This window comes from Phascolarctos cinereus, unplaced genomic scaffold (assembly GCF_003287225.1).
Source record: "Phascolarctos cinereus isolate Bilbo 61053 unplaced genomic scaffold, phaCin_HiC Scaffold_7;HRSCAF=346, whole genome shotgun sequence".
NCBI classification, from domain to species: Eukaryota; Metazoa; Chordata; class Mammalia; order Diprotodontia; family Phascolarctidae; genus Phascolarctos; species Phascolarctos cinereus.
This window is the reverse complement of record NW_027556180.1, coordinates 43,295,830-43,310,390: the sequence shown is the minus strand read 5'-3', so window position 1 is coordinate 43,310,390 and position 14,561 is coordinate 43,295,830. Positions and strand designations below refer to the sequence as shown.

Below are 14,561 nucleotides of genomic sequence, written 5' to 3'. Positions count from 1 at the left end.
GGCAGGTAAATGGATGTGAAGCCTGAAGAGGCACTTCAACCAGACCCAATGGGAATGGGGCTCTGACCCTCCATACTTCCTGTTGGGACAGGAGCCAGTTTAAATAGATGACTCGTTTAAAATCTGAAGGAAGCAGCAATGTAATTCAGTTCAATTCAATTCTATGAGCCAAGAGTAGACTTGAAAGATGAGCTTTTTCAGTCGTGTCTGATTCTTCGTGACCCCCTTTGGGGTTTTCTTGGCAAAGATACTAGAATGGTTTGCCATTTCCTTCTCCATCTCATTTTACAGATGAGGAAACTGAGGCAAACAGTGTTAAATGACTTGCCCAGGGTCACACAGCAAAGTAAGTGTGAGGCCAGATCTGAAGTCACAAAGTTGAGTCTTCTTAACTCAAAGCGTAGTACTCTATCCACTGCAAGCCATCTAGTGGCCCTAAGAAATAAGCTACACATCCGCTATGCATTTCTTTTGATTCTATTTTGAATATATAAATAAAGGCTGTATACAGTTAAACCATGCTTTTGTGATGGACTCCCTTTAGCCATGTAATCAGGGTCCATTGAAATTCAGCACAAAGGGAAGAGGGAGGAGTATTCTCTCTGAGTAGGGGCCCAGGCCCTGAGTTTAATCAGACAAATCCATATGTTAGCCCTTCAAGATGAATGAGATGAGTGCTATCACCCACAACAGGGACAGTGCTCGGGAGTAGTATTGACAGCTCTCTGAAATCAGTAGAGCGCTTGGTGCTCCTCCTGAGCAGTCCCTGGTATTGGGCAGAAGGCACAGCTGCTTAGGTGAGCATGGAACTGGCCAAGGCTTGATCCTTATTGCTGAAAAGGACCAGGCCAGTGGACAGTAGTACCCCTGGTGTGTTAAACTTCATGATTTTTTCCTTTGTGACAAGGGAGGGTTCTTTGGAGAAGGTGTAGAAGGAAATGCCTATGATGTTAAAATATATAAATTAAAACTTTTTAAAAGGGTAGATGGGAAAGAGGAAAGACTGGGAGAAGAAACATAGGTATGAGACTATAAAAGTAGTTTAAAGTGAGAAGAACTGAGGACCTGAACTAAGGTGATCTCAGTGGAAGTGGAAACAAGAGAATGAATGCAAGAGATAATACAAATTCCACTTGACAGAGTGTGGCAACTGACTGGACCTAGGGCATTAATGCAGTTCTGGGCTGCCCTCCCTAGCCCAGGGCTCTGGTGCTATCCACCATCTGCTCAGCACTCCTTTTTTTAGGGCTCTTCTGTTCTGTACCCCAACCTAGCCTTCCTCTTCCTCTTCTCTGCATCCATGTGCCAGCATGTCCCCAGCCTACCCCTCCTTCTGTGACCCAATGGAAATGTAACTTTCTGATCACGTTAGTAATAAGTCACCAGGAAGGAATAGGTTGGAATCTGCTAATCTCCTAGAAGAGAATACATTGTAGGTGATGACGTGAGAGCTAGGATAGGTGAGGCCCTCCTTCTTCTGTCCTAGACTTCCTACCTGGTCTCCTTGCTTCTGACCCTCTCCCTGCTCCAGTCTTTCTTGCACACAGTTACCATGTTGATATTTCTACAGCACGGCTCTGACCACATCACTAGCTTGCTCATCAAGCTTCAGTGGCCCCCAATTGCCTCTTGGACAAAAAACATGGCACTTACAGTCCTCCACTATCTGCCAGTGGCCTAGCTTTCCAGGCTGATTACCTATTACTCCCCTCCACGCACTCTATGTTTAAGCTCAATTGACCTGGTCATTCTTTCTTGAATTGAGCATTCTATCTTGCACAGAAAAGCACAGTCTGCCCCCCCCCCTTCCCATGTCTAGAATGCTCTGTCTCCTCAGCCTCACCTCTTAGTACCTACCCTCTTTCTCCCTTTAAGCCTTAGCCCAAATGCTGCCTTTAAGAAGCCTTTCCTGATTCCTCCCTACTCCAGGTGAAACTGCTATGTATTTATTTTGTCTATACCTGTATTTACTTCTCTGTGAACATGTTGCAGAAGAGCATATGGTCATTGAGGTCAGGAGCTGTTTTTTTTTTTTGTCTTTGTGCTCCCAGTGACCTGGTGTAGTACCTAGCACAATTTTTGGCTGAGGGGGGAAGGAAAGCTCAGGCCCTGTGGTTTCATTGATAAAGGGATCTCCCTCCACCAGCACGTGAGAGATTAAGTGATTTATCCAGTTTCACAAAACCATTATGAGTCAGAGGTAGGTCTTGAACCCAGGTCCTTCAGAATCTGGTTCTCTGCCCACTGTGCCATGCTGCCTTGAATACAGAAAGTGTCTGATGAATACTTGACTGATTAATTGATTGTATGTGTCCAATTTTCTCCCAAGTAACATATATGCCTTTTAACTTCTCCCTCCTTCTTACTCATATACTGTGTCCTGCTTTTGTTATCTAGCAGAGAGGAGTGAGTTTAATTGTAGGATTGCAGGCTAGAGGCTAGACAAGGTAAGGATGGAAGACTGGTGCTGGTGGTAGGGAGGGAGGTTATTTTTGACTGGATGATATCTAATAGTGGCATCTTTTCTTTTCAATTTTTTCCCCTATATTAACAAGTATTTATTTTCTGTCCCTTCCATCCCCTATCCCATTGAGAAAGAAAAACAAAACCCTTGTAACAAATATGTAAAGGCAAGCAAGACAAATCCCTGCACTGGCCGTGTTAAAAAATGGGTGTCTCATTCAGCACTGAGTTCATCACATTTCTTTCAGGAGGTAGGTACCATGCTTTATTACTGGTCTTATGGAATCCTGGTTGGTCACCGTGAAAGTTTTTAAGTCTTTCAAAATTTTTTGTCCTGACTGTTATCTAAATTCTTCTTCTGGTTCTGCTCACTTCACTTTGAATCAGTTTATACAAATCTTCCCACGTGTCTTTGGAGCCATCTCCTTCCATCATGACCTACAGTACAATAGTATTCCATCACATTTACAGACCATCATTTGTTCAGTCATCCTCCAAATGATGGGCACTCCATTAATTTCTAGATCTTTGCCCCTGCAAAGATGGCTATTAAAAATATATTTGTATGTATGGGTCCCTTTCCTATTTCTTTCATCTTTTTTGGGTGTCAGGGTGATACCTTTTCAATCAGCATTTTTATAGCCTTCATAAAAAGGCCATTCATGACCTCCAGTGGAATCCTAAGGGACCCCACACCTACTGAGACAACCACCAGGCTTCATACGCTCTTCCTTCCAGCCAGATTGGCCTACCTGCTGCTCTTCTTAGCTGACAGGCCATCTCCTACATTCATGGCTTAGCACAGGCTCCCCTCCTAGGCCTCCTACCTTGCCCAGACTAGAGAAATGGTGAAGTGCCTTCCTTTCTGAGAGAGTCACCCATTTAAATAAATGATTTTAAAAAAAGAAAAAGAAGAAAGAATAGTTAGAAAAACCAGAGATAAAGATTACATACAGCATTTATTAAGCACTTACTATGTGCCAGGCACTATCCTAAGCACTAGGAATAAAAATATAAGCAAAAAGAGAGTCCCTGCCCTCAAGAAGCTTACATTCTAACAGGGGAAGACAACACATAAAAAAGAGAACTGGAAAAGTGGTTGATGGGGAAGGGGTTGAAGGACAGTGGGAAGAGGAAGGGCCTGAGCCAGGTTAGAAATGAGCATGGTGGCATAGGTACTTCCTCAAATGGAGGTTCTGGGTAGCAACTCACCAAATAGAACAAACCCAACCAATATGCTGAAAAAAAATCTGATGTCATGTACAATGTTCCACATGCATGGACTCCCACCTGTGCAAAGGAACGGGGGGTGGGGGGAGGCTTTTTATTTCTCTTCTTTGGGGCCAAGCTTGTTCTCTATAATTTTGCAACATTCTTTCTGATCACTGTGTTTTTTTTTTTAATCTCTCCCTCTTTGTATGGAGGAAGAAACTGAGACCCAGAGGGGTAAAGTGAGTTGTCCACTACTGCACAGCTAACTATCAGTCAATCAACATTTATTAAGTGACTACTGTATGCCACCCTCTGTGCTAAGTGGTGGGGATAGAAATACTAATAAAAAAGACAGTTCCTGCCCTCATGGAGCTTACAACATGCAATTCATGGAATCGAAACCAAGCAGAAGCACTGATGGTAAATGAAGGTGGAGTCAGAGTTTGAACTTGGGTCCTCTGATTCCAGCTCTAGAGCTCTTTCCATTACTAATTACATAATTCATATCTGAATTATGTGCTACCTTGTACTGTATCTGTTTCCTTTGGGATGTCTCATCTCCCTACTGTGTTTATAGACATCTGAAGGCAGGGGCCTGTGTCTTCCACAGCATTTGGCACAGCGCTGGGCCCATAGAGGCTCCATCAAGGCTTACTGAATCGAATCCATGGGCCCAGCTATAGCAGAGGCTGACTGGGGAATGGTCAGGCCCCTAGCCTTCACTCTCTGGGAAGCCAGGCAAAGATTTGGGGGCCCTTCTTCAGGGTCAGGCCCTTGTCTACTCTAGGATGCTATCCAAGGGGATTTCAATTTTTAAAATTTCTACAGTGGTTCTTCTGGTTGGGACCATACTGATGGCATTCCACCTGCTCTAGTTACTTCTCATCATCAGTGGAATGAGGAATGCATCCTCTTTTACAAAAGGAGGCCAGACATGGGCTGAAAATTATCTTACGGCACCTTTCCCATTTAGTGGGTTACTGGCCTCTTTGATTGTCCTAGTCAGTGGCTCTGGGATGGTCAGCAAAATTGTCTAGCTAACCCTATTCTACTTTATCCATTGGGAAAGAAGGCAAGAATTCATTAAGTGCCTGCTGTGTTCGAGGCACTATGCTAAGCTCTGAGTATCTGAGGTCAGATCTAAATTCAGGCCCTGCTGATTTCAGGCTCTGTCTAGCTCTGTCTAGGCATGTTAGGAGGCACTGTAGCCAAAGGTCACATAGCAGCATAGACTTCAGAGCTGGGTGGGACTTGGACGATGGATGAGCTGCCTCATCGTACAGACCAACCAACCCATCAATCAATGAGCATCTATCAAACGTGGGCCAGGCACGGTGCTGAGTGCTGGGGATACAAACAGTCACTGTTCACAAGGAGCTCACATTCTAAGAGATGGAGACAACACGAATTGAACTGGATATATAAAAATACACACAGAACAGATGGGAGGCAGTCTTAGAGGGGAGGGCATTAGCAGCTGGAAAGTCTGGGAAGGTTGGATCTGAGTTGAGACTTTGAAGGAGGCCAGGGAAGTGAAGAGGCAGAGGTGGTGTTGCCTGGTGGGTAGAGTGGCTGGAATCATGGGGGAGGGGCTGGACTTAATGACTTCTAAGGTGCCTTCCCAGGTTTAAATCTATAGTCCTGTGGTCCATGAGAGCATTTCAGGTGTGAGAGACAGCTAATGCAAAGGCACAGAGATGGGGAAGAGAGGGTAAAGTACCAGGACAAACAAGTAAATCGGTGTTTCTGGATCATGCGGTGTGTAGGAGCGAGGAGAGTCTAAGAAGACTGGAGAGGTAGGAAGGGGCCAGGTTACGAAGAGCTTTAAGTGCTAAACAGAGGACTTATGGGGCATCCAGGCAGCTCAGTGGTTAGAGTGCCAGACCTAGAGTCAGAGTCAGAGGATCTGTCAAATCTGGCCTCAGGCACTTACCAGCTGTGTGACCCTGGGCAAGTCACTTAACTCCATTAGTTTCCTCATCTGTAAAATGAGCTGGAGAAGGAAATGGCAAACCACTCCAGGATCTTTGTCAAGAACATCCCAAATGAGGTCCGAAAGAGTCGGACATGACCTGAAAACAGCTGAACAACAACTTCTTGACTTTAGACTCAGGACTGTTCTTGTGGCTTTCCAGATGGGCTAGCAAAAAGTAATTTCCACTGAAGTACAGGCCAATTTTTTTTATGGGGTCATAGTTTGGCTATTATTAATTTTTTTTTGATGAGGCAGTTGGGGTTAAATGACTTGCCCAGGGTCACACAGCTACTAAGTGTCTGAGGCCAGATTTGAACTCAGGTCCTCCTGACTCTAGGGCTGGTGCTCTATCCACTGCACCACCTAGCTGCCCCAGGATCATAGATTTAGAGGATGGACATTAAGGCCCCCATTTTACAGATGGGAAAATTGAGCCACAGGGCTGTTATATGACTTGCCCAGAGTCACACAGCTGGCAGATGTCTGAGGCAGGATTTGAACTCTGGTTTTCCTAGTTCCAGGTCCAGCATGCTATCTGTCCTGCCACCTAGCTGCCTCAGTGTCTCCTGCCCAAGGGAGCCTTTCAGTTGCTTTGCCAGAAACGACTTTTTATGCAAGCACGCACAGTAAGGAGCTGGCTCCTTTATCTGGCAAAAGGGCTCTCCCTTCAATATGTATGAAGTTAGGGTGTGAGAAATGATAACAGCTTGGTCTGAAGCTGGGTGATGCGGCTTGTTTCCCTCTCAGGAGCCAATCACAGAAATCCTGCTTCTATCTCTAAATGACCACAGACCGGTTCGAGTCCATCTTAGCTGGGCATTGCTCCGTGACTGGCTTTCTTGAAAATTGAATTCCCTTTGAGGAAGGGTGAAATGGTCACCTGAGCATTCTCAGTAAATTGGATGGATTGCCCAGAGAGGGGACTTGCTTGAAAGAGGGCTGGAAAATGCCTTGAAAAAAAGTCCCTTTAAAAGATGGAAAGTAAATACTCTCAGCCTAGTTTTAGGAGTGTGTCAAGATGGGGGAAAGCCCACATTGACTAAGATGGCAGGCCCAGTTTTCTGGCATGGAGGACAAAGTTTCAGTTTACTTCCAGGTATGACTGTCCACTAGTTTCTATGACTTTCCCAATCTCGCCCCCCACCCCAACTCCTTTGGAATCATGATTAGGATATCTCAACAGTTAACGAATGATAACTGACACATGGTGCATTGAGGATTGCAAAACCTTTTACATATATTCAGCCAATCAATCCACAGATATTTGTCAAATGCCTACTAAGTGCCAGCACTGAGTTAAGTGCAGAGGGTAGAAGTTCAAAGAATGAAATAATTATTACTCCCAAGGACTTACATTCTAGTTGGGGGGGGGATACATACATGATCTTATTTGATCCTCACAACCTCCTTGGAAGCCGAGGTACTGTTATCAATCTCATTTTTGAATGAGGAGTGAGACTCAGAGAGGTAATACATACATACATATATATATATATATGTGTGTGTGTGTGTGTGTGTGTGTGTGTGTGTGTGTGTATTACATAGTACATATATACTTACATGTATACATATAATAATTATGCACACATATGTGACTTGCCCAGGGTCATACAGCTAGTAAGTGTCTGCTATAGGAGCCAGACTCATTCTCTCCTGAGTTCAGCACATTTCCCATGATTCCATGCTTAATCAAGGCACATCAAACTGTAGAAAAAAGCTCTCTCTGTCTTTGTATATGAGTACATTTATATCACATGCACATGTGTATTTATATGTACATATACAAATACACATACGGATATATATATATACACACACGCATACATAGGCTACGTATCTAGAGATGTCCTCATAGGATAACCCAGTTGATAAACTCATTGGGGGAATGCTTTTATCTTCCTCACATGGACAACATTGTCTACCAAAAGATGTCAGCGGTGTGTGTGTGTGTGTGTGTGTGTGTGTGTGTGTGTGTGTGTTGGTCCTACAAGTCTGGTATCATTTGTTCCCCCAAAGGACCACTGATTTAGTTGGGTCAGATTGGGATCAATCCTCTGGGACAATCGGGAAACTGATCTTACCTACAGGAGGACTCTTAAACCTTGGCTAAGTTATTTATCCCTCTGAACCTCAGTTTCCTTATTTGCAAAACAGGAGTTTGAACTAGATGAATTGCAGACTTTGAGAGTTAAAAAGGACCTCATTGACCATCTAGTCTAACCCATATGTTAAAGAAATCCCCACTATAACACACCTGACAAGTGGTCACTCAGCTTGAAGACCTGTGAGGAGGAAGAACCCACCATCTCTGAGGCACCCGAATCCACCTAATTTTTTGGTAACTTTGTCCTAATACCAGGCCAGAGTTAGCCTACCTGAAGATGGCTGCCCTGTCCCCCAACTCTTCCCCTCCCCAGGCTAAACGCTGCCAGCTCTTTCAATTTCCATTTGACGGGGACTCAAAGCCCTTCACCATCCTGCCTGCCCTCCTCTGGATGCTCTCCATTTTATCAATGTCCTTCTCAAATTATAACATTCAAGATTGACCATAATCCTCCAGGAGAGCAGTGGGATGATCACCTCCCAGTTCCTGAAAGTTATGCTCCCCTTGGTACAACCTAAGATTGCCTTCACTGTTTTTGGTTGTCATATCATACTGCTCATTCTTAGTGAGTTGCGTGTAGTTCTCTAAATACTAATGTTTTTTCAGGCAAATTAGTCTAGCCAGACTTCTCCCATTTGTACTCGTAAAGATGATTGTTTGGTACCCAAGTCTGAGACTTCACCTTTTTTCCTATTTAGTTTCATCTCAATTGATTCAGCCCAATTCCTTAGCTTGTCAAGGTCCTTTTAGATTCCAGCTCTTATCAGCTAGCATTTTCGTAAGCCCTCCCAGCTTTGGGCATCTGCAAATTTGATGGATAAGTCTTTTTTAGCCAAATTATTGATAAAAGTGCTTAACAGCACAGGGCCAAGCGGGGACAGATCACTGGGGTACTTCACTGTAGGCATCCTGCTGTGTTGATAGTGAACCATTAGCAACCAGTCCACATCTGGACATCCAGCTGGTTCTGAATCTATCTAATTGAATTATCATCTGGTCCGTATTTCTCCAGGGCTTTCCCTGCTCTGCTCTGGGTACTGATCTCTGGGCTTCCTTTAAGGCCCAACTAACCCCTTCCCCACCTTCCACAGGAAACCTTTCCCAACCCTCTTAATTCCAGGGTCTCCCCCGGTCAGTTGCTTCCTATTTATCCCATATAAAGCTTCCTTTGCATCCATTTGTCTGCATGTGGTCTCTCCTTAGATGGTAAGCTCCTTGAGGGCAGAGCTTGTCTTTTGCCTCTTTTTGCATCTCCAGGGCTTAGCACAGTGCCTGGCACGTGGCAGGCTCTTAATAAATGTCTATTGATTGATTGACTGGCTGACAGTAAGCCCCTTCCTTGAGGTAATAATGCCAGTTCATATTTCTGTGACATCTGATGGGTTTCTAGTCATTTCACATGCATCATCTTCTTGTATCTCCGGGGAAGGAGGTTTAGTATGCCTGTTTTATAGAAGAGAGAGACCGCGCAGCAGAATGGACACCAGCGAGACCTGAGTCTGAGTCCTGAATCTTGAACACGCTGATTTTGTAGCCCTGGGAGGAAGCTTCTTTGTAATCTCTTGAGTCATCGTAGATAGCGTTTATGTAGCGCTTACTGTGTGCTGGGCACTGAGCCAAGCTCTCAACCATTACCATCTCATTTGATTCTCACAACAGCTCAGGGAGGGAGGTGCTATCTGTTGTTTGGTCATTTCAGCTGTGTCCGACTCTTCATGACCCCATTCAGGGTTTCCTTGGCAAAGATCCTGGAGTGGCTTGCCATTTCCTTCTCCAGCTCATTTGACAGATGAGGAAACTGAGGCAAACAGGATTAAGATTAATCTAGGGCCACACTGCTAGAAAGTGTCTGAGGCGAGATTTGAACTCAGGTGCTGTTATTATCCCTATATTACAGGCGGGGAAGTTGAGGCAAACAAAGGTTTAAGTGACTTGCCCACGGTCACATAGCTCGTAAGTGTTTGAGGCTAGATTTGACCCCCTGACTTCAGGTCTAGAGCTTTATCCACTGTGACACTTAGCTGCTTACAGTTCCAGTCCCTGTCCCGATGTTACACACGAGGAAACTCCGGCCCAGAGAGGATGTTTCCTGCCTAGGGTCACACAGCTAGCAAATGTCCAACGTAGGGTTCAAAGCCCCAGTCTTTTTGGCTGCAAGTCCAACACTTTATCCACTGCAGTATATCATGATGCCTCTTAGATTTTCATCTCAGTTAGGATCTGGAGTGGAAACAGATGTCAAGAAAGAGTTGGAACTTGTAGGGACCTACCACCTCCACCAGCTAATCTGCTCCCTCTTTTTACAGAGAAGCGAGCGGGGGAGAGAGAAAGGAACCGCTGGCCCGAGGTCATCTCTCTGCCCTCCGGCCCAGCCTCTCCTCAGCCACCCTGGGCATCTGAGCGGCTTGCTCTTTTAAAAGACGTGTCGGACCTTCAAAGACTCCCACGGCCCACCCAAGGAGGCTCACTGTGTCTGGACGCCTGGTAAGAATCTTCCCTCTGGCAGAGTTCCTTGCATCCATTGAAAGGAAAACTTGTTTTATGTTTGTTTGTTTGATTAACCTGTTTGGATATCTTTTGAGCTTGCTCTTCCCACCTCCCCTTTTCCTTTTTGAGGCTGTAAAAGGTAGAATTTTGTTGTAACCTGCCCCATGAGAGACGTTGATTTCAGCTCATACATGCTGGGTCAAACCTGGAAAAATGAATCCATTTGAGCCAAGTGGAATGGGTCACAGCTTTGGTCTGGACTCTTTCCTCTCTAGGTCCTCATTTTTGCATGTTTGGAGATAAGCGGAAGGAAAATCCCACCCATAAGCCCTCTGGTGGCAGCTTCGGGAGGTTGGTGCATTCTATTTTTCTGTGCTGGTCCAGCACAGACGGGCCTTCCCTCCCCTCCTATCAGCTGGGTCTATTTCCCCTGGATGCCTCTAGCCAGTCGGAACTGGAGCACCCTCATCTAGGGGAGGCCACTCTACCACGCTTTGTTTTGCCCATTAGTGGTATCACCAGAATCTCAAAAATCAGGAAAGATCTTAGCGGCCATCTAGCCCAAACCCACTAAAATTTCCTAGGCAAGTGGTTTGAAGACCTCCATTGAAAAGGGAACTCATCGCCTCCCCCCCAAGCAGCCCCATTCCCATCTGGACAGCTCCTTGTTAGCAAGGCTCCCATAGCATTAAGAGTCCCGTGCATCATGGACACGGAGGTCACCTCGGGGAGTGGTGTTTTGTAGTGTTCTTTTCTCTCTAATGCCAGAGACTTTGAGATTTGCTTTTGGTTGAAAGTAGAGGACCAGAATGAAGGGGAAAGGAAGACCCCCTAGTTCTTCCTCCCTGAGTGGGGTGGTGGTGGTGGGCTTTTGTTTATTTTTTTGGTCAATCCACTAGGTGGCAATGTTTACTCATCCATCCTGTTTCAGCCTGTTTTCACTTGAAAACCTGAATTCAAAAGTAGCAGATGTTTTGTAGAGGGGTGGGGGTGGGTTGAATGTTGGGAAGGAGGAGAGGGGAAGGAAACTGAACTGTCAGGGCTAGGTACTTTTAAGCATCATTGGTCACTTGTAGTTTGGAGGTTTTGTGTTCTAGTTCTAAACTATTTCCCTGAAATAATTTTAAAGACTGATTTACAGAGGTTCCCAGAAATATAGGAGAAAGAGGCTCATTCCTTCCTCCTTATGGCCCCGCCTCCTCCTAAGCTTTCATCTTAACTCCAGCCTTCCTTTCTGAACAGAATAGGACTTGGATGCTTTAAGCATGGAAAAGGCAAAATGAGTGTGTGTGTATGTGTGTGTGTGTGTGTGTGTGTGTGTGTGCGCGCGCGCGTGCGTACGCGCAGAGTAGGTGCATTTTCCCCCTTGTTCACCCATGTTTTGATATCCTCAAAGGAGAGCCCAGATCATTGGGAAATGTGGTCTGAACAGATTCCATACCAAACTAGTTCAGGCTTAGCTTGGTTGAGTCTGATGTGTGATCAACCGCCCCCCCCCCCCCCCCCAACCTCCTTCTGCCCTGCCCCAGGACTCCTTTAGCATACTCAGAGAGTATGAGAAGAGACCTCTAGTCATTTCTACCCATTGCTCTGCAAACCCATCCAGATGCTGAATTCTCACGAGCTCACTCATTGGAAATGGTTGATGATTCAGTGGCATGTGTGTGACTCTTGTAGGGTAAAAAGTTCACAATCTGATCTTCCCCCTGTGCTTTTCTCAGGGTCAGGAGAGAGGAGAATCTAGTCTAACCAGCTCAAGCTGAAGGGTTAGAACATTAAGGATGATCTTAGCTGCATTTTCAAGTGCTGAGTCCAGCCACGAGGCTGGTCACCATTATTCTTGTAAATGTCTATGTTGATAGCTCATTCTTAGGCATCAGAAGCCTCTTATTGAATAAAATTTTAAATCAGCTGACTTAAATGAGCATCCTTGTTCTGCTTTATAGCTTAGGTTTAATACAAATACTTAAATGTACAAAGAGTCTGGATTCTCATGTTAGAGACTCCTGGCATGAAAACTCCCTGCACTACTAAAAATTCCATTCCATCTACTACTAAGTACATCATAGGTCTAGAGCTTGAGGGGCCTTCAGAGGTCATAGGATCATGGGATTATAGCTTGGAGCTGGAAGGGAGGTCATCCATTGAAACCTTCTTTTGGTGAGTAAAATGAGGGCCAGAGATATGAAATAACTTGTCCCAAGTCACAGAGGTAGTAAGTAACCAAGCTGGGATTTGAACCCAGGTCTTTTGGCTCTAAATCCATCAGTCTTTCCAGTGCAATAAATCTCAGAGCAGACCTTTCATGTGTCATAAATCCCTTTGGAAGTCTGGTAAAGTCTATAGACTTTTAAGAATAAGGCTTGTAAAAATTAAAAGAGAATAGTGAAAATAAAGATGCATTTTTTCCTATCCAAGTTCATAGACACTTTGAAATCTATTCATGTAGACCCCTTGGGGATCCATGAACTCTAACTTAGGACCCCTAGCTTAGGGAATTTGCTTGAGACATCAAGGATGATTGACTTGCTTAGGGTCACACAATAAATGAGTGGTGGAGGAGGGATTTGAACTCAGGTCTTTGTAACTCCAGGGTAGTTAGGTGACATAGTGGATAGAGCATCTGGCCTGGAGTCAGGAAGACCTGAGTTCAAATGTGACCTCAGATGCTTGTTAGCTGTGCGACTCTGAAAAAGTCACTTAATTCTGTTTGCCTCAGTTTCCTCATCCTCAAAGTGAAGTGTAGAAGGAAATGACGAACCATTCCAGTATCTTTGCCAAGAGAGCCCCAAACGGAGTCACAAAGAGTCAGACATGACTGAGCAGCAGCAACAATAATAACTTTGTACCTCTAAGCCTAATGCTCTGTCCTTTACTCTACCTTGCCTTTGAGTCTTGGGTTTCCAAATCCAACTGCTGTTCTCCAAACACACTTTGCAATTTAGCCCTTCCTGGGAGACTGAGCACCCTTGTCCCTGTTCCTCCACCATCAGGCATTCCTATATGTCCACACACCAGCATTTTGATTTTGCTCTGTCCCCATCTAAATTTAGTCCCCACTTGAGTAACTAACTGTTGGGAGGCTCCTTTGAGGCCCTCACAAGGGGGCCAGACCAACAGAGGAGGCTCTGTTTGCTCCAGGGCGGAGGGGACATTCTCTCCAAGTGGTCAGCCCATTGCTTTAGGCTCCTCTGCATACTCCGACTTCATCTCCGTCAAGTTAGACATCTGACAATCTTGAACAGAAGCACTGTTAAATACTCAGCATTCTTCTCAGAAACTGGCCGCCTCTCGAAGACTCTTTATTTGGAAATCCACACTGCAGAAATGGATAATTGTGTGAAAAGGTTTTGGGGGATGGACAAGATAATAGCAGTTTTATAAGAGTCTGAGAGCGAGGCCGAACCCTCCTGGGGTGTGTGTGTGTGTGTGTGTGTGTGTGTGTGTGTGTGTGTCCCAGCTCCTGGGTGTTGACCCCATGTTCTTTGTGCTTTTATGACTGGCTTCTTTGAATTTATTTGGTCCTGTGAGGAGGGTTATGAGAGTTGGGAGAGAGAGAAGGAAAAGGAGGAGAGAAAGAAAAGAGGGGGAAATGAGAAAGAGGAAAGGGAGGAAGAGGAGAGAGAGGGGAGAGAAGAGGAAGAAAAGAGAAAGGAAAGGAGTAAGAGAGAGAGAAGGGATGGGGAGAGGAGATGAAATAAAGTATAAGTTGAGGGAAAAGGAAGAAAGAGAGAAAGGAAGAGAAGAGAGGGAAGAGGATATGAAAAGGAGAAAAAAGGGAAATGAGAGAGATGGAGAGAAGAATAGAGAAAGGGATTGAAAGAGGAGAGAAGGAGAGAGGAAAGAGGTAAGAAGAGAGGAGAGAGAGGCAGAAAAAAGAAGAGGGAAGAAGAAGAGGGTGGAAAAAGTGAGGCAGTGGGACATCTAGGGCTTCCCTGGGACAGCTTGACTCTGGGAAGATACCTTGGATCTGACCTACTGGCCCCTTCTGTTCTAGTCCTGTCTGGAGTACTCTTCCAAGCTGTGAATACTGATTATCGTGAATGTGTCCAATTGTGTGGGGTTTTCTGTGAGCCAGACAAACATCCCTCCAGAGATGGGGCTAAGGCTGCCAAATGCATTTTGCCTGTGATACATTCCCAATGGCAAAGCCTGATTGCCTTTGAAGACATTTGACTTGGCCTGGAGGCTAAGGTGTTGGCATGGGTGTGGGTCTTCCTCCAGGGCTGTGATGGAGATGCTGCAACAGCCCTGGGCTGTTTGCTCTGGTGCTCTGAGAATGGATCAGGCCTTCTTCAGGGCATAAACACAGTGTTTTGG

At 45.2% G+C, this 14,561-nt stretch overlaps 1 long non-coding RNA gene across 1 annotated transcript in view; it reads left to right on the top strand.

Moving 5' to 3' along the window:
- Positions 1-14,561, top strand: part of LOC110204747 (uncharacterized) — a 166,941-nt gene that overhangs the window by 142,008 nt on the left and 10,372 nt on the right. The window contains exon 3 of the long non-coding RNA XR_013483297.1: positions 10,061-10,238. This is a non-coding gene — a long non-coding RNA (uncharacterized LOC110204747). The remainder of the gene's footprint in view (positions 1-10,060; positions 10,239-14,561) is intronic.